The sequence below is a fragment of the Ascaphus truei genome, chromosome 8, assembly GCF_040206685.1.
Source record: "Ascaphus truei isolate aAscTru1 chromosome 8, aAscTru1.hap1, whole genome shotgun sequence".
Classification (NCBI taxonomy): Eukaryota; Metazoa; Chordata; class Amphibia; order Anura; family Ascaphidae; genus Ascaphus; species Ascaphus truei.
The window spans coordinates 68,463,229-68,486,680 of record NC_134490.1 but is presented as its reverse complement, the minus strand read 5'-3'; the positions used below and the strand labels follow the sequence as shown (position 1 = coordinate 68,486,680).

Below are 23,452 nucleotides of genomic sequence, written 5' to 3'. Positions count from 1 at the left end.
CCTTACCTCCAGAACGGGGATAACCTGCATGCCAGTATAGCAGCTAAATGGGCAGTGCCACTAAGTGACACCTTTACTCACAGCCGTCAGGGTCCTGGAGCAAACATGAATGGGACTTAATAGTTTATTTCAAAACATTTTCATAGAAGAAGCGGAAATGGCGCCATTGAATTTCCTATTGGCTTTGCTGTAAAGGAGTTCAGATCTGTGGTCTGTTTTTTATCTGTTTGGTTTTATATAAGAGCACGTCCACATTCACACTTCAATATTGTTCAATTTAAAAAATTCCTACCGCCCGGAATTCATAATTATATTTCTTATAAAACGCTGACAAAAAAACAAGTGTGTGTGTGTCTCTATCCACAAAAAATGTGCAATAAAAATGATTTTATTGGCCCAACATTTCCGTGCCCCCTCTGGAACCTTTATTAAGAGCCGAAACGTTGGGCCTATAAAAGACATTTTTTGCCTATTTTTGGCGTGCCTATCCCTTTTGTTGTTTTTGCACAGCACCTTCTAGGTACTCTGATAGCAGCCCCTTCTCCTGCAGTCTGGTGTATACCAGTTAAGCGTGTGCCCCAATCCTTTCCCACTGTGATATAGAACTAGACAGGAAGGAATTGGGGTTGGCACATGGAGGAGTTGTGGCTTCCCGCCTACACAACTTGGGTAGCAAGAAGCCAGTCACTGAGTGGTGAGGCTGTAGTAAGGTCGCGCCTGTCATGTGCTGACTTTAATTCCTACTTCATATTTATGAATATATTCTTTAGAAATTCTAAGGGGGTAATTACTATTTACAATAGCCACTGCTGCTTGCAGCCATGCTTTAAGCAGAAATGCTTTTAAGTAGAAATCTTTCAAGTAGTGTGGAAGTTTAAAAAAGGAAGTTCAAAAAAGAAGTGGAAAAAGTGGACACCATCTACTGCTTCTGATTCCTGCATGTGAACTACGCTGGAAAAGGAGTATATCATCCCAAACTGCACATCTCAACACATTACTATTGCTGTGATGCCGCCTTTCCTTTTTATATTTGCTGTAACCTCACTTATTTTCAAATTATGCACTTCCTTCCACCAGCCTCATCATGTCTCTAACTCTATTCATATTTCGCCATCTCTCCTTACTTCCCCACTTCTCAGTTCACATGAACTCCTTTCTTACCTGCGCCCTCTCACACCCCACAGCTATATCCCCGGCACTAAAACACACCCCTACAAATCATCCTCACACATCCTTTTTCTTTCCATGCTTCTCCTCCTTGCTTCTGGGGATATCTCTCCCAATCCTGGTCCCTGTCTTATTTCTACTTGCTCTCGTCCTCGCCTCCCACATGCAACTTCTACTCCTTCTGGTGTTAACCCCTCCAACCTCATACCCATCCCCTGCCACCCACCCTCCTCTCTTCCTTTCTCCTGTGCCCTTTGGAATGCTCGCTCCCTCTCTAACAAGTTCCTCTCTGTACATGACTTTTTTCTCTCTCACTCTCTGCTCCTATTTGCTATAACTGAGACCTGGCTCACTCAGTCTGACTCTGCTCTGGAAGCTGCCCTCTCTTATGGTGGCCTTTCCTTCTCCCACACTCCGCGCCCTGATGGCAGGGGTGGAGGCGTGGGGCTCCTGCTCTCCTCTCTCTGCCGCTACAGAACCTTTCCTATTCCTCCATTTCTTGCTTTTCCCTCCTTTGAGGCTCACACTGTCCAGATCTTCTCTCCTCTCCCGGTCCATGTGGCGGTCATCTATCGCCCACCTTCCTCTACTCATCCCCCTTCTGCCTTTCTCTCTCACTTTGAATCCTGGCTCTCTTTCTTTCTCTCCTCAGACTCCCCTGCTCTTCTCCTTGGGGACTTCAATTGCCACATTGATGACCCCTCTCTCCCTTGGGCTTCCCGTTTTCTTTCTCTAACCTCTTCTTTTGGCCTTCAACAGTGGACTGAAGCCAGCACCCACAAGGATGGACACTACCTAGACCTGGTTTTCACTAAAAACTTCTCTCTCTCCGATTTCTCCATTTCCCCTTTTCCTCTCTCTGACCATCACCTCATCTCATTTTCTCTCTCTCGCTTCTCTCCATCTCCATCTCACCCTCGTTTTTGCAGAAACCTGCGCTCTATTAACCTACCAGCTCTTGATTCCACTCTACGCTCCTCCCTCTCCTCTATCAGTTCTGCTTCAGACCCTGACAACCTGGTCAGGAACTACAACTCTGCCTTATCTTCCTCTCTTGATCTTCATGCCCCGCTTTCTCTCTGCCGTCCTCGCCCTTCTAACCCCAGACCCTGGCTAAACTACCACACATGCATGCTGCGTTCCTCCACTCGTTCCTCTGAACGCCTCTGGAGGAAATCTCACACTCTCGCAGACTTCCTTCACTACAAATTTATGCTATCTTGTTTCAACTCTGCCCTCTCTCAGGCTAAACTAACCTACTTTTCATCACTAATCAACACACACAAGTCTAACCCACGTCGTCTCTTTTCTGTCTTTGACTCTCTACTCAGACCACCCTCAGCTGCCTCCTCTTCTTCCTCCATCTCACCTCAGGACTTTGCTGACTTTTTTAAAGAAAAGGTGGAATCCATACGGCAGAAAATCTCATCTGTTGCCTCCTCCCATCCCACAATGCTTCCCAACTCTCCTCCTGCCTTTCTTGACTCCTTTTCCGCTATCTCGGAGGAGGATGTGTCACTGCTGATCTCCTCTTCTCCCTCTACCACTTGCCCACTTGACCCCATTCCCTCCCATCTCCTAAAACCTCTTGCTCCTTCTATAATCCCTATGCTCACACAGATCTTTAACTCTTCCCTCTACTCTGGTACCTTTCCATCATCCTTCAAGCATGCAACCGTTATACCATTACTCAAAAACAGCAAGCTTGACCCTACCTGTCCTTCTAACTATCGACCTGTCTCCCTCCTGCCTTTTGCCTCCAAACTCCTTGAACGTCTTGTATTCTCTCAATTGCTACACTTTCTCAACACCTATTCTGTCCTAGACCCTCTACAATCTGGTTTCCGCACTGCTCACTCTACTGAAACAGCCCTCACTAAAATAACTGACGACCTCCATGCTGCCAAAGACAGAGGTCATTACACTCTGCTCATATTACTCGACCTCTCTGCAGCATTCGACACGTGAACCACCCTCTTCTCCTTCACATTCTCCATACTCTTGGCATTCGGAACAAAGCTTTATCCTGGATCTCCTCTTACCTCTCCCAGCGTACTTTCAGTGTCTCTTCTGCTAACACCTCCTCCTCCTCTATTGATCTCTCTGTGGGGGTACCCCAGGGCTCTGTCCTGGGACCCCTTCTCTTTTCTCTTTACACACTCACTCTAGGTGACCTAATCACATCTTTTGGGTTTAAATATCACCTCTATGCTGACGACACACAAATTTACCTTTCAACCCCTGACCTTACACCGGCTATTCAGACGAAAGTTTCTGAATGCCTCTCTGCAATATCATCCTGGATGGCCATCCGCCGACTGAAACTTAACATGGCAAAAACAGAGCTCCTTATACTTCCTCCCAAACCTGGCACTACTACCTCCTTCCACATTGCTATTGGAAATACGATAATTCACCCAGTAGCCCAAGCACGCTGCCTAGGGGTTACACTTGATTCCTCTCTCTCATTCTCCTCTCATATTCAAAACGTTTCTAAAACTTGTCGCTTTTTCCTCCGCAATATCACAAAGATACGCCCTTTCCTCTGTTACTCAACTGCTAAAACTCTGACTCAGGCCCTCATTCTCTCACGTCTCGATTACTGCAACCTCCTGCTGTCCGGCCTTCCTACCTCTCACCTGTCTCCCCTACAATCTATCCTAAACGCTGCTGCCAGAATCACTCTACTCTTTCCTAAATCTGTCTCCGCATCTCCCCTCCTGAAATCCCTCTCCTGGCTTCCGATTAAATCACGTATCTCACACTCAATTCTCCTGCTCACTTTTAAAGCTTTACATTCTTCTGCCCCTCCTTACATCTCAGCCCTAATTTCTCGCTATGCACCATCCCGACTCTTGCGTTCTTCTCAAGGATGTTTTCTTTCTACCCCCTTTGTATCTAAAGCTCTCTCCCGCCTTAAACCTTTCTCACTTTCTGCCCCACACCTCTGGAATGCCCTTCCCCTCAATACCCGACTAGCCCCCTCGCTATCCACCTTTAAGACCCACCTTAAGACACATCTGCTTAAAGAAGCATATGAATAGCACTGGATAATCATGGACACGATACATAAAGCTTGGCCCCCTGCAGACGCACTTACTAGAATTCCCTCCTACTGTCTCTGTACGTTCCCCCTACCTACCAATTAGATTGTAAGCTCCTCGGAGCAGGGACTCCTTCCTTAATGTTACTTTTACAGTATGTCTGAAGCACTTATTCCCATGATCTGTTATTTATATTATTTGTTATTTATATGATATGTATTACTACTGTGAAGTGCTATGTACATTAATGGCGCTATATAAATAAAGACATACAATACAATACAATGCAGCTACTGGCTATATTGTGAATATCATATGCTGGATCACTTGAGATTCTCGTAAATTGGATATTAAATATCGTAGGGACTAGTAAATGTCTTATGCATTTTGTCTAACTCAGTGTATGTAGCCTTAACAAAAATTCTTAAGAGATTTTCTGGTCATTTTTTTGAAAATGTTAACTCTGGTGATACTCCTAGCGCAGGGGTGCGCAAAGTGGGCGGCGCAAGATTATTCTGGGGGGGCACATGGACTTCTCCTACCTTATATTCGGCGATGCCTCGCCATAGCAACACGCATCAAATGACGCTGCGCGGGGCATGTCACGTCACATGACCCCGCGCGTCATTTGACACTGGATATTAGGTAAGGGGGGGGGGGGCGCAAGCACAGGGGCTGGCAGGCATGGGGGGCGCAGCACAAAGTTTGCGCACCCCTGCTCTATTGGATGTATTATGATATACAGTAATCTGGAATTTGATCCCCTACTTAGTATGGATAATATATTTGGATTCTAAAATATTAAATTGTTGGAACATACTGACCCCAAAAGATATATCGTAGAAATAAGATATGGATGACAATGATGTGTTCTAAAGACGCATCGAATAATATGATGTAGTGCAGCCTAGTTATTTAAATGTGATATATGTGTAGCCAGGTCTCCCTCTTACCTTCAGGCTGCAGACTCCATGTTTCCAGGCAACCAATAGAGCTGCTAGAATCTCCTGAGGGGAGATTGGAACGTTGGTTGTGCTGACACTTAGGACTGTTAGGGCAGTTAGGACTGTTAGGGCAGTTAGGGCAGTTAGTGAGTTGGAAGCTGAACAATGAAAGGGTAGGGTGTGAGTGTGCAGGTGCCTGTGGCATCTGCACTAGCCTAGAGACCCCTGATAGGCCCCAGCTAGGCCCAACTCCCGTCAGTTTGTGGCTGCTACAGGGACAGACCCATAGATAGGGATACTGCCCCTGTAGCTTGTAGTGAGGGACACAGCCAGGATACAGCGGTATCCTGGCCCTTGGTGGTCTGGGACCAGACCATCCACGGTAGAGACTATCCTTGAGGTGGACACCCCACGCAGGGACCACCCCACGTGGAGGCGGAAGCGCCGGAGTCGCGGATCATCGTTGGGTTCTTGTACCCCACCGCAGGACGCAGCGAGCCCGGGTGTGGACGCACCCGGCAGGTACCCCACGCACAAGTGCACCAACACACACTACTATAGTGGCAGCGCTGACCACATATAAGGGTGAGGGACACCTATCCTTGTGGACACCAGTGTGTTTGGGTGCCCGAGGGCCCCATCAGGTACTTGGGGACTGTGGACAGGAGTGTGGGACACTTGGTGGGTGGTTACGGCCGTGCAAGGTCTGGCGGGTAGGCTGTAACCAATAGCCATACTTTCCTCCTGCTGTAAAGCTGTTATTTTATGTTTTACCGTGTGTGTGTGTGTGTGTGTGTGTGTGTGTGTGTGTGTGTGTGTGTGTGTGTGTGTGTGTGTGTGTGTGTGTGTGTGTGTGTGTATATATTTATTTGAAAAAAGACTTCCGTCCAAGTTCAACCTATGCTAAATTTAGACAACAGATATTTTATATTTTATTGATCCAGAGGAAGGCAAACAAAAAAACTCAGAGTCATATCATCCAATGATATCTCATAAGGGGAAAAATAAATTCCTTCCTGACTCAAAGAATTGGCAATCGGATTAATCCCTGGATCAACATCCTTCCCATGTATACTTATTTGGTATATCCCTTTATACCTTTCCTATCTAAAAATGTGTGTGTGTGTGTGTGTGTGTGTGTGTGTGTGTTTTACATATCAGGACATAATAACAATCATCTGTTCCTTAGCAGGTCTTAAAATTATGTAAATACAACTTCAGATGAACAACAATACATGACATATTACACGGTGTCATGATTTATTTAACTAATTAAAAGCGCTATATGAAATAAAGTTATTATTATTATGACTGAAGAGAAAGAAAGGGTTGTGTATATATATATATATATATATATATATATATATATATATATATATATATATGTATGTATATATATATATATATATATATATATATATATATATATATATATGTATATATATATGTATATGTATATATATATATATATATATATATATATATATATATATATCCACACACACCTGGGTGTGTGAAGGTGCGCTAGATATGGGTTCGCAGAGTATCTAGGGAATATTACTTCTAATTGTAGGTGGAAGTTAATGTGTGATCAGTAATTAATACTGTCAGATCAGTTATACCCCAGATAATTTGACAACACAATAAACCCAACACTTGATAAAAGTGATGTAAAAATAATAAAAGATTGCTGATTAATATGTCCCTGTAGATGCAGATAAGCAGCAAGCACAAATTGTGGCTGGTTACAGCACTCTTAATGTGGTTACCAATGTGTCCACACTAAGCAATTGTTGCAAAAGAAGATAAATCTAGTCTCTTTCTTCCTCCGTGGACAGTCCGCTAGTCCTCCATGCGTTATTTTCTCTGGCGCTTGCATCAGGACCCTACGGATGCTTTTCTGGTGGTGTGGAGAGATGTTTACTTGCAGGTTGCAGACCCCTGTTGATTAGCAGCGGTTGCACCTTTGTGGCATCCTCTCCGCCTGACCGGCGTCCTCGTAGTTGTGGCAACCTCCCGGAGGTGACGTCACTGACCCGGAAGTGCTTAGTCCTTGTGAGCTCTCTGCATGGAGCTAGTGTATGTACAGTAGCTTGGATTGGACACTAGTTGACTGAATACTGGCTGGAGGTGGGAGACGGCTACGGAGTGTACCAAGGCTGTGCTTGCTGCTTCCTTCACTCCGACGCGTTTCTCCACATACTGTGGTTTCATCTGGCGCCTGAAAATTATCCAGCAGGTCCTGATGCAAGTACCAGAGCAAAATAACGCATGGAGCACTAGCTGACTACAGAGGAAGAAAGAGACTGGAGTTATCTAACCATGCGAATATACCTTTTTAACTTAAATATGTGAGTGCACAATTTTATGTTATCTATTCTATTTACATAAAAGTATTTACACTGTTTCTGCCCCTCCATTTTTTGTTTTTCTTTTTGAGATTATGATGACTGCCCTGATGTAACTGTAGATCTATTATAATATGAAGTCATAAGAAATAATAGGGTGTTATTAGGATTTTAAAATCAGCCAGCCTTTGCGGCCAGATGCCTCTTTTGGCTGGGAAAGGGTTAAGGAGAGAAGCAGGCGCACTGGACAGTTTGCGGAGTGTATCAGTGGAAACAGCTGGTAAGCAAATCATGTGCCTGAAGCTGAGTATTTGGGCTTGTTTCTGTTTAGACAAGCAAATGAGAAGCCGCCGCAGGCACCTCTGCAAATGTGGAGAAAATAGCATTAATTTGTGCGTGCCCTCTGTGCAAGCTCAGGAGCTCCAAACGGGCGCGCATGTGTGTGGCACCGGGATGCGCCAGGGGCTTTCTGGCAATGGCTACATACATTGGGTTTCATTGAATTACGACCCTGTTTTCATACAACTAAAATGTTTGACCGTTGAAAGATGTGTTGTTTATAGTGTTAAAGCTTTCATGTCAGTAAATTGTCTGAGCCCTGGGAGATTTGTGTTTATAGTGGGAAGTTGGGGTTATTAGAAGAGTTCCTTTCTGTACACATTCGTTTCTGTAGACTGCTGGGTAGATGGCTTGGGAAGCTGGCAGTCGGTCTAGTTGCTATGGCTTCCTTAACTGGCTGGTAAAACTAAATCTGCTGGTAATTTCCCATGTATTCGAGTTTAGATGTAGTTCCTTTTTAAAGGAGCATTTCCCCCCCCGTACTGCGGATTCATTTTTACATGTATAGGTAATAAATTGGAGGTTTTAATCTCATGCATAACGCTGGCCAACTGGAAGCCATGAAGTCCTCTGTTGCTGCATCCTGTTGGCCTAAGTGACACGGGGGTTTAAATGTACCGGCAGCGCCTTTCCCAGTAAGTATCACCGGAAACCAGGGGGTCTCTGAGACTGAAATAAACGCGGCTCGACTCCGGAGGCCCCCTGCTTACTATACTATAATGCAGGGTGGGCCAACCCCAGTGCTCAAGGGACACCAACAGGTCAGGTTTTTCAGGATATCCCTGCTAACCAGCCAGGGTTCAGAACACTGTATCGGGGGAAAGTGCAAGTGCAAGTGTAAAAAACGGGCTTTATCCACGGGGCCTCTCCGCAGTTAGTGTCCGCTCCGGTGACCCCCTGATTCCTGTGATACACACCTGTAAATGTAGCGTGGGGATCACCCCCGTAAGGGAAAACAGTGGCAGTGTATGACTCCCGCATGACTGGCCAATAGGAAAGCAATGTTGCCGGTCGCGCCTTCCTATTGGCCTCTGCGTGACTGAATTATGCGGACGTACCGGCAGTACATTGCACCCGTAGGTATCTCGTAAACAGGAGCTGAAATTAACATGGTTCTTCTCCCTTGGGCCCCCTGCTTCCCACCCATGAAATCAAAGGTGGGGAGTGGCACTTTTAATATTTTGCTCCCAAGATCTCACAGGATTGAGTAAAAAATATTGAATACAATTTGATTCTTTAAAGGAGTAATTCATGTGGGTTGTTTTTGTTTGTTTTTTAACATGGGTTTGAAGCAGGGGGTCTCCGGGGATGAACCCCATTAATCTAAGATCTGAGAACCCCCTGCTTCCTAAGATACTTACCTCCAAAGGGGGTGCCGGTATCTCTGAAGTTACAGCTTCCTTTTGGTCCACAGGGCGCAAGTGCTTTCAGAAGCGGCCATTCTGTGACCCCTGCTTACCTAGCAAAGCAGCAACCGGCACCCCCTGCTGAGGTAAGTATCTCTGGAAGCAGGGAGTCCCCGGAGCTGAAGTTAATGGGGTTCAGTTCTAAAGACCCCCTGCTTCAATCCTATGTTAAAAAAAGCTAGCTTGGATTGCCTCAAGCATAGGACATATTTCCTACCTATTTCCTCAATCAAATAAAGGTGCAGTTTGACTTTTGATTACACTACATACAATAAATGTTTCTCCGTCCATAATGCTGCATTTATATAGAATACGTAATACCAACCCCCTCCCAGGACTGCCAACAGGGTGGGTCTGCCGGGGTCGGCGTCCCGGGCCCGGCGAGTCAGGGGGGCCAGGCTGGCTGGCACTGAAAGTTGGGCACGACCTCTGGCCAGGCTGATCTGCCGGTCCTCTCGCGGCCGGGCCCCGGCTCTCCCTTAGCAGCAGCCTGCATGGCTATCCCTCTGTCCCACGCCGATGGGCCTCTCTGATGTCAGTGCGCCAGAAGCGCTCTCTGCTTCTGGCGTGGGACGGCATGAGAGGGACGCCTGTAGGAAGCTCGGTGTGGGATAGAGGCATGCAGGCTGCTGCTCAGGGGAGAATCGGGGTCAGGTCGCGAGATCACAGGCAGCTGGGCCTAGCCAGAGGTCGAGCCCAACTTGCAGTAACGGCCGCCGGGCCCCAACATCCACTGAATCCGGCCTGATCGTTCACAAGGTAAGTCGTTTTTTTTTTTTAATATGTATTGGGGGGTGGGATTTTTTAAAATATGTATTGGGGAGGTGGGGGTCTCTTTAAAGCTGCAGTTCAGTCTTTTTTTTTTTGTTTGTTTTTTTTTTCATTTATTTTTTTACTTCAATAGTTTCATGTGTGTAATCTCTAATTACCTAAAGAACTGTATAGCTGCCAGTCAATTCGTTCTCAATGTATTGATCGGCGAAATTTGGTGACATCATTAGGGAAGGGATCAGTTTTTCTTCTGCTTCTGTTTCTCAGTGGAAGCTCATGAGTATTCATGAGCACTCCTGCACTGACATGTGCTAGAGGGAGGGCAGGGCTGACAAAGGGGTGTGCCAGGGCTTGTGACAGGACATGAAGGGGCAGTGCCTTAGCAAATGGCTGTTAACATAGAATACAAGAAAATTGGTCTTTCAAAGTTGTTTTTTTAAAAACAGAAAATGCTAAAAGTATTTTTTCTTACTATAGAACTGATTTATTAAAAACAACACACATGCAGGATATTGACTGAACTGCAGCTTTAATATGCATGGTTTTTTTTTTTATATATGTATTGTGGGTGGGAGTCTTTTTTATAAGTATTGTGGGGTGGTTTTTTTTTTAAAATATGTATTGGTGAGGTGGGGGTCTTTAATATGTATTGGGGGGTCTTTTTAATATGCATTGGGGGTGTGGGTGTCTTTAAATTGCATTGGGGTGGAGGGTGTATTTTTTTAATATGCATTGGGGTGTAGGGGGTGTATTTTCATTATGTATTTAGGTGGGTGAGGTTTTTTTTTTTGGTATGTATTTTGGGGGGACTGAGTGAGCGTATGGGTAATTGACAGAAGGTGGGGGAGAGTGAGAGGGGGGAGAGGGAGTGAGTGAGGAAAAGAGAGAGTAACGCTGAGTCCATGGTGATTCCAGCCGTGCGGAGGCGCGCTGAGGCTGAGGGAAAGCGGGTGCTTTCCCTAGCCTTAGTTCGCGCGCCATCGGGGGGCGGGCCAGTGACGTCACGGAGCTGGTTCACCCTCATTGGGCGAACCGCTCATGTGACAGGCCCTGCGCTCCCGTGAGTGTCAAAACAAAAAAAATTTTAAGTGCTACGCCTCCGCACACCTGTGGAAGCGTGCGCGAGCCCCTGCTAAAGCCGCGCTCATTGCGGCTGCAGGGGCTCACTGACGAGCATCAGCGCGCCTCAGCACGGGTCCATGGACCATGGACTCAGCCTAACAGTGAGACGGAGGGGAGAGAAATACATGGGAAGAGGGTGGGAAATAGAGGGGTTCGTGAGGTGGGAAATGGGGGGGCTCACAATAACACCGAGGGGGGGGGAGCCCGGACGTAATTCTAGTGTTCTATATGGGGGCCGCTACATTATCATAAAATGGGCAGACGCAAGTTAAATGATAACCCGTTTTTTACAGATTTCCTGCTGTAAATGAAAACATTCAAACACTGAAAAATGATTTGAAATACTAATTTCTGCCTGATTTTAGTTTAATGAGCATTGATCACCACGATTTGAAACTTCTCACTGCATTAGGTCAGCTTGGCCCAATGTTGGACGGCCCCGATAAATTAGTGGAAGTCTGCCCTGTTACTACACAAAATCATTGTTTGGTGTAATGTGCCTGCATCGCCAATAAAAATGACATTGAGTGCAATGTTTTTGATTCATAGTATCTGCATTAAGCTGAGTAAAGATGAAGAACATTTTCTTTCCTCACTTAGGATAGAAGAAGGGAGCTAAGTTGGGGTTGTGAGCAATATATGTGGGAGTAATTGACACAATTAAACGATTCTCGGTGTTTTTTTATCATTATGATCCATCACATCACAAATAGGTGCTAAATGCAGTTTGATGGTCTCCCTAACGATTAGGACTTGAAGGCTGGAGTTCAGCCCCCCTGCAATAAGGCACTGAAAACCACCTTTGTGTCCTCCTCATAGATCTAATAATACGCCAGACAAATTAAATTGTAGCCTTTGAGGATGAGTTCTTGTTTCCCCTTATTATATTTTGACTTTAATATTATTTATAGAATGGTAAATCATTGCATCCTTAGTCACCAGTCTTGCATACTCCCTAAAAAGTTATAAGCAAGTATGATAGTATTATCAAAGAATCCTAACTTAGTAGTATTACAGGCTGGCAGTGTGGCCCTTTGTAGTGCTTCTGCTTTGCAATGAAATGTAGTTGTTATGAATCAGAAAACCTTAAAAATGTAGTAAAAAAAGGCACTCCTGGAGTGTTGTAAAATGTAAAACTTTGAGTTACATTTTTTTGTTTTCTTTTGTTAAAATGGTAAATAAAAAGTATTATACTTGCTACGTTGTATAATATTTGAATTTCCAGTCGATTTTGTAGTAACTTGTAATATAATAATTTCCTTTTCCCAGTATCCCTCCACTTAAATTATATGTTCGTGCAGTTTAATAAATAACCCCTCAGCTAGAGGAGAGATTTATATCATACCGGCTAAAAGTAGCCGGCGTTGCTCGGGAATGCTAAGAAATCAAATTAATACTGAGATTTATAAATGGATCATTTCATTTTTATGTTTCTTATTGCGAAATCCCCTGTTAAAGCAACAACTCAACCTAGAATAGTTTCACTGCCTCTGAGATCCTGAAGTGTTTGATCGAGAGCCTCGAAGGCTGGGTCATGGTGCCGCAAACCGTGCAGTGGCGTCCGTACGCTGAGCAATCAGATTGCCTTAAGGCAGTGATCGCGTGCGGGCGCGTGTGCGCGGAAGCGGGAGGGGGCGCGTGTTGTGCAAGAAGTCAGTTGAAACTGATTTCTTGGTGCGACATGACGGCCACGTGAGCGGTTCGCCCAATGAGGGCGAACCCGCTCCGTGGCGCCTCTACGCACGCCACCCCGGCCCGTCCACCATCGCCAGGGAAAGCACCCGCTTCACGCGGCTCACTTCACAGCCTCCGCACGCCTCGGCACACTCGTCCCAAACACTGATCTCACGCTCAGTCTTGAAAAACTTTGGCTGTTATTGTATTTTTGCTAATGTTGCTAATTGGATTTTCAGAGTGACCAAGATTACGTGGTAGTTTGAGGGTTGTGTGATGGGATCATGTCATTTGTGATGACTTTTGTGAATTTTATTGAAACACACTGTAGACTAAAATTGCTCCTTGATCCCAGGAACCATCATGCAACATTTGGTTACGTAAGTAGGTCTGCGATGGGTGTCCTCCTTAACTTCCTACCCGTGCTCTACTGCTAAGTGTCTTGGTGAGTAGAACGTTAGAAAAAATGTGAAATAAATAAATGAAGTGCGGTCCAAATGCATAGAAAACAGACAAACAACTTTCCAAACTACAGTATGCAGTAGATTATATTGTAACAGTGCAAGTCTCTGCAATGTAGAGCAAAGTATGGCGGCCCCTTCCAGCAACACTGAGTTTATAGACACTTAGTTTTCAGGAGAAATTCGTGTATTTTTTTTTTCTGGTTCACATGCAGTACGAACTAGATCATTAAGTAATACTAGAGCATCTAGCCTGACAACTTAGATTGCAAGCTCTTCAGGTCAGGGACTCCTTTTCCTAATCTTATTTGTATATCTGCAGCATATATTATGTGTTATTTGAATAATTTATTTTATATTATGTCGTGTATTACTGCTGTAAAGCACTATGTACATTAATGGCGCTATATTAAATAAAGATATAAATTAATAAAAGGGAGACTCTTATAAAGACAGATGTTCATTTTCCTTGGTCATTTTTCCCCAGGTTCAGAATCAGGATATGGTGGTTAGTATTTGGAAATTACTTTTATGTATTTTATTTGCTTCAAATATTCCGGGCCTAATGCACAATAAAACTTAAAAGAAGCTTCTGCTCAAATCTTGGCAGGTTGATCTCATGTAACGCCCTCCTCAGTTTTATCACAGGCACGTTGCTTGGTCTTCTGTTAGCGTTTATGGACGGATGGGGTAAGTCTTGCCAGCAGGTGAATCATTTAAAGAGGTCCTTTTATTTATTTTTTAAAGGACCACCAGCTGAATTAACTTGTCCACTTTAACAGGCCTAATTGTTCTCTCATATATCCAAGACTCAGTGCCATGTGCTACAGTAGGTATGTTGTAGGACAGTGGCTAGCTTGTTGGATATCCTCTGAGACGAGTGCTCCTTGGGGACTGGAGATACTACTGATATCTTCAACTAATGAGTACTACAGGGATATACAAAGGCAAATGTGCTGCAAAATGTATGCAAACTGCGTCATTTTCATCTTGCTGCTCTTTGCGTCAATGTGTCAGGGTCTTTGCTCTAGGTTTTGTGCCATTTGTGTACACTTGCGATTTTGGTAGTGGCAAGAGGAGGAGTTACATCAGGGTTTCGCCTGTCTGTCACGGAATTGTCCCCCCAACCTCTATCTGCAGCTCTGTGTGTTATCTATCTGGGACACACACACTTCCTGACACTGACAGACATTGTCACACTGACACGCACTCAAACTGAGACACACGCAAACTCCTCCCCTCCACACTAGCACAAGTTAAGTGGGATGGGCATAGTCACAGAACGCCCCGCCCCCTCACACCTCTCCACCCCTCCCCCACCCTTGCTCTCCAGCTTTGCGTCTTGCTCTCCTTCCCACCGGACCTGTCAGTCACAGTGCAACCTGTCCTGTTTAGAGGAGATGTGACAGTGACTGACAGCACTGAAACAGGCACCAGCATTGAAATTCTAGGCAGGATCTTTCCATCCCTGAGTTACATGACGCACAGATTGTGTTGTGCATCTCTGTGCGTCACTTTTGTACTTGTATTTGCGCCCAAAATATACGCTAGGTCTGAATTGGCTTAAACGTTTCTGGGCAAGGGTTAGCACCAAATGCTATTTTTTTTTAGTTTGTTTAGTTCTAGTTTCTTTACGTTGATGGACCTCCCCGTCCGTCTCCATTGGGCCTGACTAGTAGTAACCCTCACACAGGACTCATCTCACCCTGTGTAAGTGGAGGTTTTGGAAATGTCAAAACAAGTAGGTGTCCACAAAAACAAATGTCAGAAAAAGTAGGTGACTTTGCTGCTTTAAATATAGGAATGCAAACTCGCACTAACCTCTAACACTGCAACCTGTGTTCTCCCAGCTAGTTCTACATTAGGTACATGAAGCTGTTTAATGTTCGAAATCTAGTTGACTGGTAAAAGACTCCATTCATGACCAAATAAGGGAGCCAAAAAAATAACTTGTCCAGTAGTGAGTGGGATCATAGTATGCATATACTAGCACTGGAAGCAAGGAAAGAGTCATTTCCATTTACACCGCTTTCAAACGACATTCCAAGCACAATGTTTTTCTTTTCCAATCACTAAACATTGCCTCAGTGGAGCGGAATCCCACTGCAGTAAGCACTGAATAAATCTGAGCCAGTGGGAAGAGGTAGCCAGGAGGCCATGTTTATTCAGAATGCCATTCTCAGTGCTCGCAGCTACCAACCGAGTCATGCGTTCTTTACATTGTTACAGGTCAAACAAGATCCTACTTTCGGCAAACTACTTTTGGCGTGTGGGTTTCAGTGTGTGCTTTCTACAGTCTGCACATATCACCTGCATCTGTTATAGCGTTGCAAAGCCTTACTGAAGGTTATTTACCAAAATGCTATACAGTACATTTATTAACATATTATTATTATTATTATTATTTCCCATAATAGTTTAGACGATAGAGAGCAGACAGGCCAGGACTTAAGAAGAATGAAAATAGTTTATTACAAAACAATCAACGATTCAGTTCACCGCAAGAGCCGTGTGTGTGTGTGTATATACACACATACACACACACACACACACACACACACATATACACAAACACACACACACAGACACACACACTCCTGCGGTGAGCCAAATCGTTGTTTGTTTTGTTATAAACAATTAAAAAATTTCTTAAGCTCTGGTGTGCCTGCTCTCTATCTTTTCCTGTATTCCAGTACTGTGTGGTTTGCACCCAGACAGGGTGCCATTTTCAATGTAGTGCCACTATACTTTGTATGTGTGTATATACAGCAGGGCCCCGCTTCTCGGCGCTCCGCTTTTCGGCGATCCGCCGATACGGCGGCACCGAGAAGGGAGCCGATATGTTGGATCCTAAGTCGCGCGCGTGCAGACCGTAGGTCGTGCATGCGCGGAACGGTGAAAAATGCTGGTTTGCGCTTGCGCATGCGCTTAACTGAAAAACGCCGGATCCGCTTTCCACCGATTTTCACTATACGGCGGGCCCCTGGAACAGCACCCGCCGTATACCCGGGGCCCTGCTGTATAATCTATACATATGTACACACACATATAAATGTGCGGTTACATATTTCACAGGAAGATCCAGCACATTTCAGAAAAATTTGCAATTTGTTGAGAGAGAAATATTAAAATATGCATATTCGTTCTTTATCAGTGTATTTTTAAAATTGCAACCATATTCTTTAACAAAGCAGGTGCCCACATCTATAATGTTACAGCATTTTGGCATCATTTTCGTAAACTATATGACACATTATAACCAGACTTCAGTTCTGAGCTTGAACGCAGGGGGGGCAACTCCAGTCCTCCAGGGCCACCAACAGGTCAGGTTTTAAGGATATCCATGTTACAGCACAGGGGCTCAGTCGTTGACTGATGCACTGATTGAGTCACCTGTGCAGATGAAGAGATGTCCTTAAAACCTGACCTGTTGATGGCCCTTGATGACTGGAGTTGGCCATCCCTGCTTTTGAATACAAAATAGACGTGTATGGGACTACAATCTTCTCCAGCACAGGGAAGCCGCTTCACGCGGATTCAATCTGTTGTGTGGACTGAGGCTTTGTGAAGACCTGAGATCAGAATGAGATGACTAGCGATGTCTGCTGGAATTGTTTGATCTGTTTCCTAACCCTTCTATGCCAGGACGCCAGCAGCGGCATGCTATGTTTGCCCTGAATGCGTATTGTCTCCAGTCCATGTAAAAACATTGTAATGTGCAATAATTGTTTTCCTCATCCTTTAAGTTGGTTAAAGTCCTCTCTCTTGATATAATGACCTGCATTGGCTTGTGGAAAGATGAATGCACTAAATGAACGTTGTCTGTGCTGTAGGGCAGGGGTGCTCGACTGCAGTCCTCAAGCCCACCCCCCCCCCCAACAGGTCAGGTTTTCAGGATATCCCTGCTTCAGCACAGGTGGCTCAATCAGAGGCTCTTTGACTGAGCTGAAAAGCTGGGCTGTCCTGCTGTAGGGAATTTATGTTGAACAGGAGTGAGGCTATTTATTGCTTCTTTGTATCACTGTGCTCTGATATGTTTACAAGGCCACATTCGCACTGATAAGTTGAGGTGTGTGATACGCAAGTGTTGACATTGTATGTCAACACAATTTGGAATGTCCCAAACATGTTCTCTAGAAAATAAAATACAACACTTAAGAATAGGTATAAATGTTTGCAAAAATAATACAGTATTATTTTCCTCTGCTTGCGCCCTTCTGTTAATATGTACACACAATATACATGCTATATATATACACCAAGCTCCCTTCATTAGCTCTACCAACTCTACTCCATTCTGGTCTGTATACCTTTTCCTTTTAGGATCTGTAGAAGTTTGTTGCAACTTGTGACAATCACGCAGACAATCACAAGAGTGCTCTGCAGATTCAGTTGGTAAAGGGCTTTTGAGATCTCACATGATTCTCTATCAGGTGCACTAAGAAGTCAGAAGGAAGGGAGAATATGTATCCATGCCACAAGGTGTGTGTATTTGAGTACATTGTTACATTGTTTTTAAAATAAATATTGCCTGTGTTTTTCTCACAAGCACTTGCATTCAATTTGCATTCCTTCTGACTTCTTAGTGACCTGATGGAGAATCATGTGAGATCTCAAAAGCCCTTTGTCAACTGAATCTGCAGAGCACTCTTGTGATTGTCTGTGTGATTGTCACAACTTGCAACAAATACTTAGAGTAACAATGTGTTGGATTGGCAATACCAGGGTTCCACGTTTACTTTTGTTTAGGGAGGCAACCCTATTGTGTCTGCCCAACACCCCTCCCTGCCCGTCTGATTATAAGAAGCAAATAAGTAAGTTCCTGCAATCTCTCTCTGTCTCTCTGACTGAGCCATTGATTAAGCCACCTGTGCTGAAGCTGGGATATCCTTAAAACCTGACCTTTTGGGGGAGAATGGAGAATGGAACGCCATTCTGTCTAGCCAAGGTCCCCAAATGAGTCTGTTAAATGTGCTGTCATTTTTTCGTAGCGAAATGGTAGCCAGACTCTGTTGATTATTTGGGTTACATTTGGCGTAGGACCCTTCCAGGAGGCAGCTATAGCGCACCTAGTTGCTGACAGAATATGCAGAATGAGCTTACGCTCATAATATGGTATTTTTAATGGGGGCCCATTTAGTGGGGCTGTCCATGGACTCGGTTGTAATGTTATATTTAAACCTCTATTTATAAGGCCAGCGATCTCTGACCAGAGGCCACTATCAGTAGGCAGTTCCACCAGATATGCGCCATCGTTCCTCTCTGACCATAGCTCCAAGAACAATCTGTTCCCATAAATTCTGTGTAATCTGTCCGGGGTCAAATACCAGCGGGGTTGTACTAATCTTTTAAACATTTTAGATTATATGAATATATGTATGTATGTATGTATGTATGTATGTATGTATGTATGTATGTATGTACAGAGAACAGCCTCCAGAAAAACCTTGTCACTCCCCATAGGTGAGGTTGTATTATATGCTCAAAAATATTGGGTTTTATGCAGGGTGGGCCAAATATAAAAAATTTAGACTCGCTTAACAAAATTCTGTCTACTACATTTTTTTAATAAAGGGGATGGGTTGTTAGGTCAGAGAATGTGTGCCAGTGTGTATCTGTGACACACTCACTGTGACACACACACACACACACACACACACACACACTAAAACACACTAAAACACACTAAAACACACTAAAACACACAAATACACACACATGCTTTGGTGGTCTGACAATCTAAACACAGACTCTCACACTTCAGTCATTTGTTTAAAGGAAATATTGCTCACTAAAGAAGTTCTGGCGATACTGTACCTCCAGCTTCAGCAATTCTCTCAAAACGGCTGTGTATTGAATAAATGCCTGTCTGGAAGGCTGGATAGATAAATGCAGTCACAAGGGAACATGCTGTATATCTTTTTCAGTGATGTGATCACAAGGATGGATGAAGTCATTGCTGGCTCCTGTGTCAAGGTCAGGGTCACAGAAACCGAATCCAATGGTCTATAAGAAAGAAACACGGAATAATTCTGCTGCAGTAAATTGCTCTATACTTAGTAATGGGTTGGACTTGTGGTCATTGAATAGTGATTCTTGGTACAGCATGGAGGGGCTAAACGCATATACTTATTCTGTGAGGTGTCAGACAGTAAGTGCAGATGACGTGCTATTGCATGAAATGTCCCATTGACTTTAATATCATCTGCGCTTACCACACCGTACAGAGTAAGGGCCTATGTCTCTGTTTCTATTAGTAGTAACTCAGCAGTGGTGGAAGATTGTTTTTGACTTGCCAAATAATCTATTCTCCAGATACCCTGGCCCTGGGATCATATTCATTGCAAGCTTCCTACTGCACTGGCTGTAGGTCAACTCAGACTTGGGAGTTCACACACACATAAGGCAGGCAAAACTTAAGGCATAAACTAAGTGCATTAAATGACACCCCTGCCCCTGATAGACTCCTCAAGTCCGATACACAAATTGAGCAAAATAATTGCACGCCACTTCGATATATTAAAGCAGCAATACTACAGTCTCCTCTTTCTTTCCTTTTTTTCTTATTTTTATATGTAAAGCATGTGACAATGTATCATTCTACTTTCTTACCTGAGCTCGAAATCATTTGGTGCTGCTGTCATAAATCTATAAAACATCCTGATTGTGTGCCTAACATAATGGCCTCCTTTCAGTTTCATTCAGTCCTTCAGTCAGTGTAACTCAGCAGCTACAATGTATCCTGGTATTACTAAAGTAACATTATCTATTGTTACAGTTTGCAGCTCAAACTGCAGGGAATATTGGCAACAAATAATCACAAACAGGAAAGTGTTGCAAATATCTTGCACTGCTGGGGAGGTGGGCTTAAATTTGCTATAGAAATCAAAGAATGCTTTAAAACTGATTACAAATAGCATTAAGAGTTGAATTTAAAAAAAAAACAGTTACTATTATCTAATACTACAGAACTGATTTATTTAAAAAAAAAATACAATTTCACATGTTTTACTGCTTTAATTAAAAGTGTATAGATGTGTGAGACCGCATCACCAAATATTGTGAAAGTGATGTAGAGTGAGATGTGCTCTGGAGGATATAGTTATGATTTTAACAGTGTTGATCAGAAAGGTGATCAGAAAGATTCCCCCTCTATTGAGCACTCAGTCCTGAGGTGGTCTGAAAATGGACTGAAAATAAGCCCTGTAGATAATACTACACATTACTGGTAAGTTGCCCAGAATCACCACGGAAATCAAAAATAATAAAATTTTATTGATTCTACATAGAAGGCTAAAAACACATATACATTATTAAAAATCCCCATGCAAATGTGGCAAATGAGTACAGAATCCTTAATAGAGACACATCAATTAGGATTTATATATACTATCTATAACCTAAACGCTCGTAGCCATACCTTATTAGTAGTACACATTTGGATGTCATATGAGTATATAGAGATATACATTTACTATATTTCTCTATTAAGGGATTCTGTACTCATTTGCCACATTTGCATGGGGATTTTTAATAATGTATATGTGTTTTTAGCCTTCTATGTAGAATCAATAAAATTTTATTATTTTTGATTTCCGCGGTGATTCTGGGCAACTTACCAGTAATGTGTAGTATTATCTACAGGGCTTATTTTCAGTCCATTTTCAGACCACCTTAGGACTGAGTGCTCAATAGAGGGGGAATCTTTCTGATCACCTTTCTGATCAACACTGCTTTAATTAAAAGTAAGAAAAAGATGGGCCATATTGCTCTCACAGCATCAGTTGTATCTCACAATTGCAGTTACTTCAGGTTGATACAAACTTGTTAGGGACTTTTGCACTACTGCAATTTTGAAGCAAAAGTGCCACAAATTGCATCATATTTGTGCAGCGACTCTTTGCGTGAATGTATCAAGAACATTGCTCCGGTTATGGAGGAGGTACATGGCGCACAGATTATAATGTACCAAATTGTGCTTCTCGTCTTCTCCTTTCAGTCTGCGGCAAAAAAGTGCCATTAACTTGCTTAAAAATTTGCACTTTATGTAAGAAACAGGGGCAAGTTTGGTGCATATGACGCAATTTTGGAGCAGTGCAGTGCATCAAAACACGTTTTTCTGTGCGTTGATACATCGGTCTGCCAATGTGTGTTGTTTATCAGACATCTGTATAGCAACAGATGCACCTTGAGGGTAGCACCAAAAGTAGATTAATTTTTTTTACACTTAATTTTTTTTTTTTTTTTTAATTCTACATTATTATAAACAACTAATGGTTTTGGTGAGCGCTTGCACATTGCATTGCAACAAGAAGAAAATAACTTTCAATAACGGGCAGTGACGTAGCCAGACGTTAATTAAACACGGACTGTACATAGAGACAGAAGCAGGGAAAGGAAACAGTGGGGAGGATGATTACAGAAAGGGGGCATGTGGGACTTGTTTGTAATGTAATGTACCACTTGGAGAGCACGTGGTTTTAAATCGTTTCTATTAAACCCTATGGTGCTTAGGCAGCATCGCTGTAAATCGACCATTTAATGTTCAGGATTAGCCTGGGAGAATTGCTCATATCTATGCATTATGTCGATAACCCAATCTCCCATACTTTCCCGTCTCAAAACCTGACACACAATACTTTAAGCTAGGGGGTTTAGATGCCTGGAGAAGTAGTCCTGCTTTCTATACTACTAATCTGAACATGGCTGAGAAAATGTCACTTTAATGTGCATAGCCAACTTCCACTGCCCTATTTGTAAACCTGGTCATTTAATAGCAGAGCTCGTTAACTAATAGTCTGCTTTCGAAGACCGCCAGGTTCTTGCTGTGTGTGAAGGGTGTACAGATATCCTCGGCCTAGTCACAAGGCTGGTTTTTGTGCTGCTTTTTGATATCTTGAAAGACAAGCTGCAGTCACATTTGAAAGTACTGTACTTTGTAGTAGCTGAACACTGCAAGAAGAGCAGTCTTTACTGCAGGCGGAAACCCACAATACTTTGGGGTTCCTATTCGAAAAGAATAATTGTGTGGAAAGAATTCTGTTAGAATTTTGATAGGAACATCTGGAGGTTTAGATGAAGGGTGAGCACAGTGGCTCATGTTACGTCCCCCTCCTTTGCCTCTCCCAGAAGTCTGGTTCACATTTGAAAACGGGCAGACTTTTCAACATCTTGAGTAAGTTGGAAACCTTTTATTCTCCGTTTACAAGTTGGCTAGTCAGGTTGCAAATCGTTACCAAGATTAGAGAAAGGGCCAAATGTATATTCCTTTAGTTACACGACCTTGAGATTTGATCGTTGTAAGCTCACTTGTGGCTGCAGCCTGGTGAAGAAAACAAGCTGTTTATATTTAACCAAAATATGTTTTTGTGTATTTTACATGAAGAATGTAATTAATTAAAGACCGATGATCATGTTCTGATATTCGGAACTGTTTACATTTATTTAAAAACTTGTTTACGAACAATGCAGATTACCAGCTTGGTGGATATGCAGTATCTTGAAGAGATGTTTCTCAAAGGAAAAAGGCGCCAGACGTTTTAAGCAAATAAAAATGAATTTATATCTAAATCACACTAAAATATCAGCTTTAAAGCTGCAGACCAAACAATATCATTCATGTGTGTTTTTTTTGTTAAATCAATCAGTTCTGTACTATGAGAAAATACTTGTAGCATTTAAAAAAAAAAATAACTGAATGCCATTTTTAATGTATTATAATGTAACAAGCATTTTTCTGTTTCTGTAGCAACCATTTACAAAGTCACATCCCCTTCCTCTTCTGAAACAGGCTCTGGCACACCCCCTTTTGAGCCCTGCCCTCGCTCTAGCTGTGTACCAATTGTATCTAGTGATTGCCTGGTCCATGATCTTCCTCTTCTGTTGCACTGACGGCCATTTAGTGAACCCCCTAGCCGAATCTTCACCGAACTGGTAGGTAAATCTGTTGGGAATGTGGAGATTAGCCCATCATTGGTATAGGTTCCCATTAATTAATTCTCATTGACTGATACATACGACTGTGTCATTGAAGGTCTTACAAAAATTTTTTTCTAAATATACCAAAAAGCTATATAAAAAGTAAGCAGCCTTCCTTAAATCACTTTAGTGCTGTGTTGAAAACTAAATGAGATGTTTTATCTGGTGCGTTAGTTGAAGGATGACATCAATATTTTG

The 23,452-nt window shown here is 43.2% G+C and overlaps 1 protein-coding gene across 5 annotated transcripts in view; it reads left to right on the top strand.

Moving 5' to 3' along the window:
- The window catches only part of LZTS2 (leucine zipper tumor suppressor 2), a 123,094-nt gene that overhangs the window by 19,860 nt on the left and 79,782 nt on the right, over positions 1-23,452 (top strand). Inside the window, exon 2 of one of the 5 annotated variants that reach the window (XM_075612462.1) lies at positions 5,643-5,740. The exons of 2 other annotated variants lie outside the window; for them this stretch is intronic. The gene's annotated coding sequence lies outside the window, so the exon portion shown is untranslated. Of the gene's footprint in view, positions 1-5,642; positions 5,741-5,776; positions 5,800-23,452 lie in introns of those variants that run through there. 2 more of the 5 variants (XM_075612460.1, XM_075612464.1) reach the window with 2 other exon arrangements.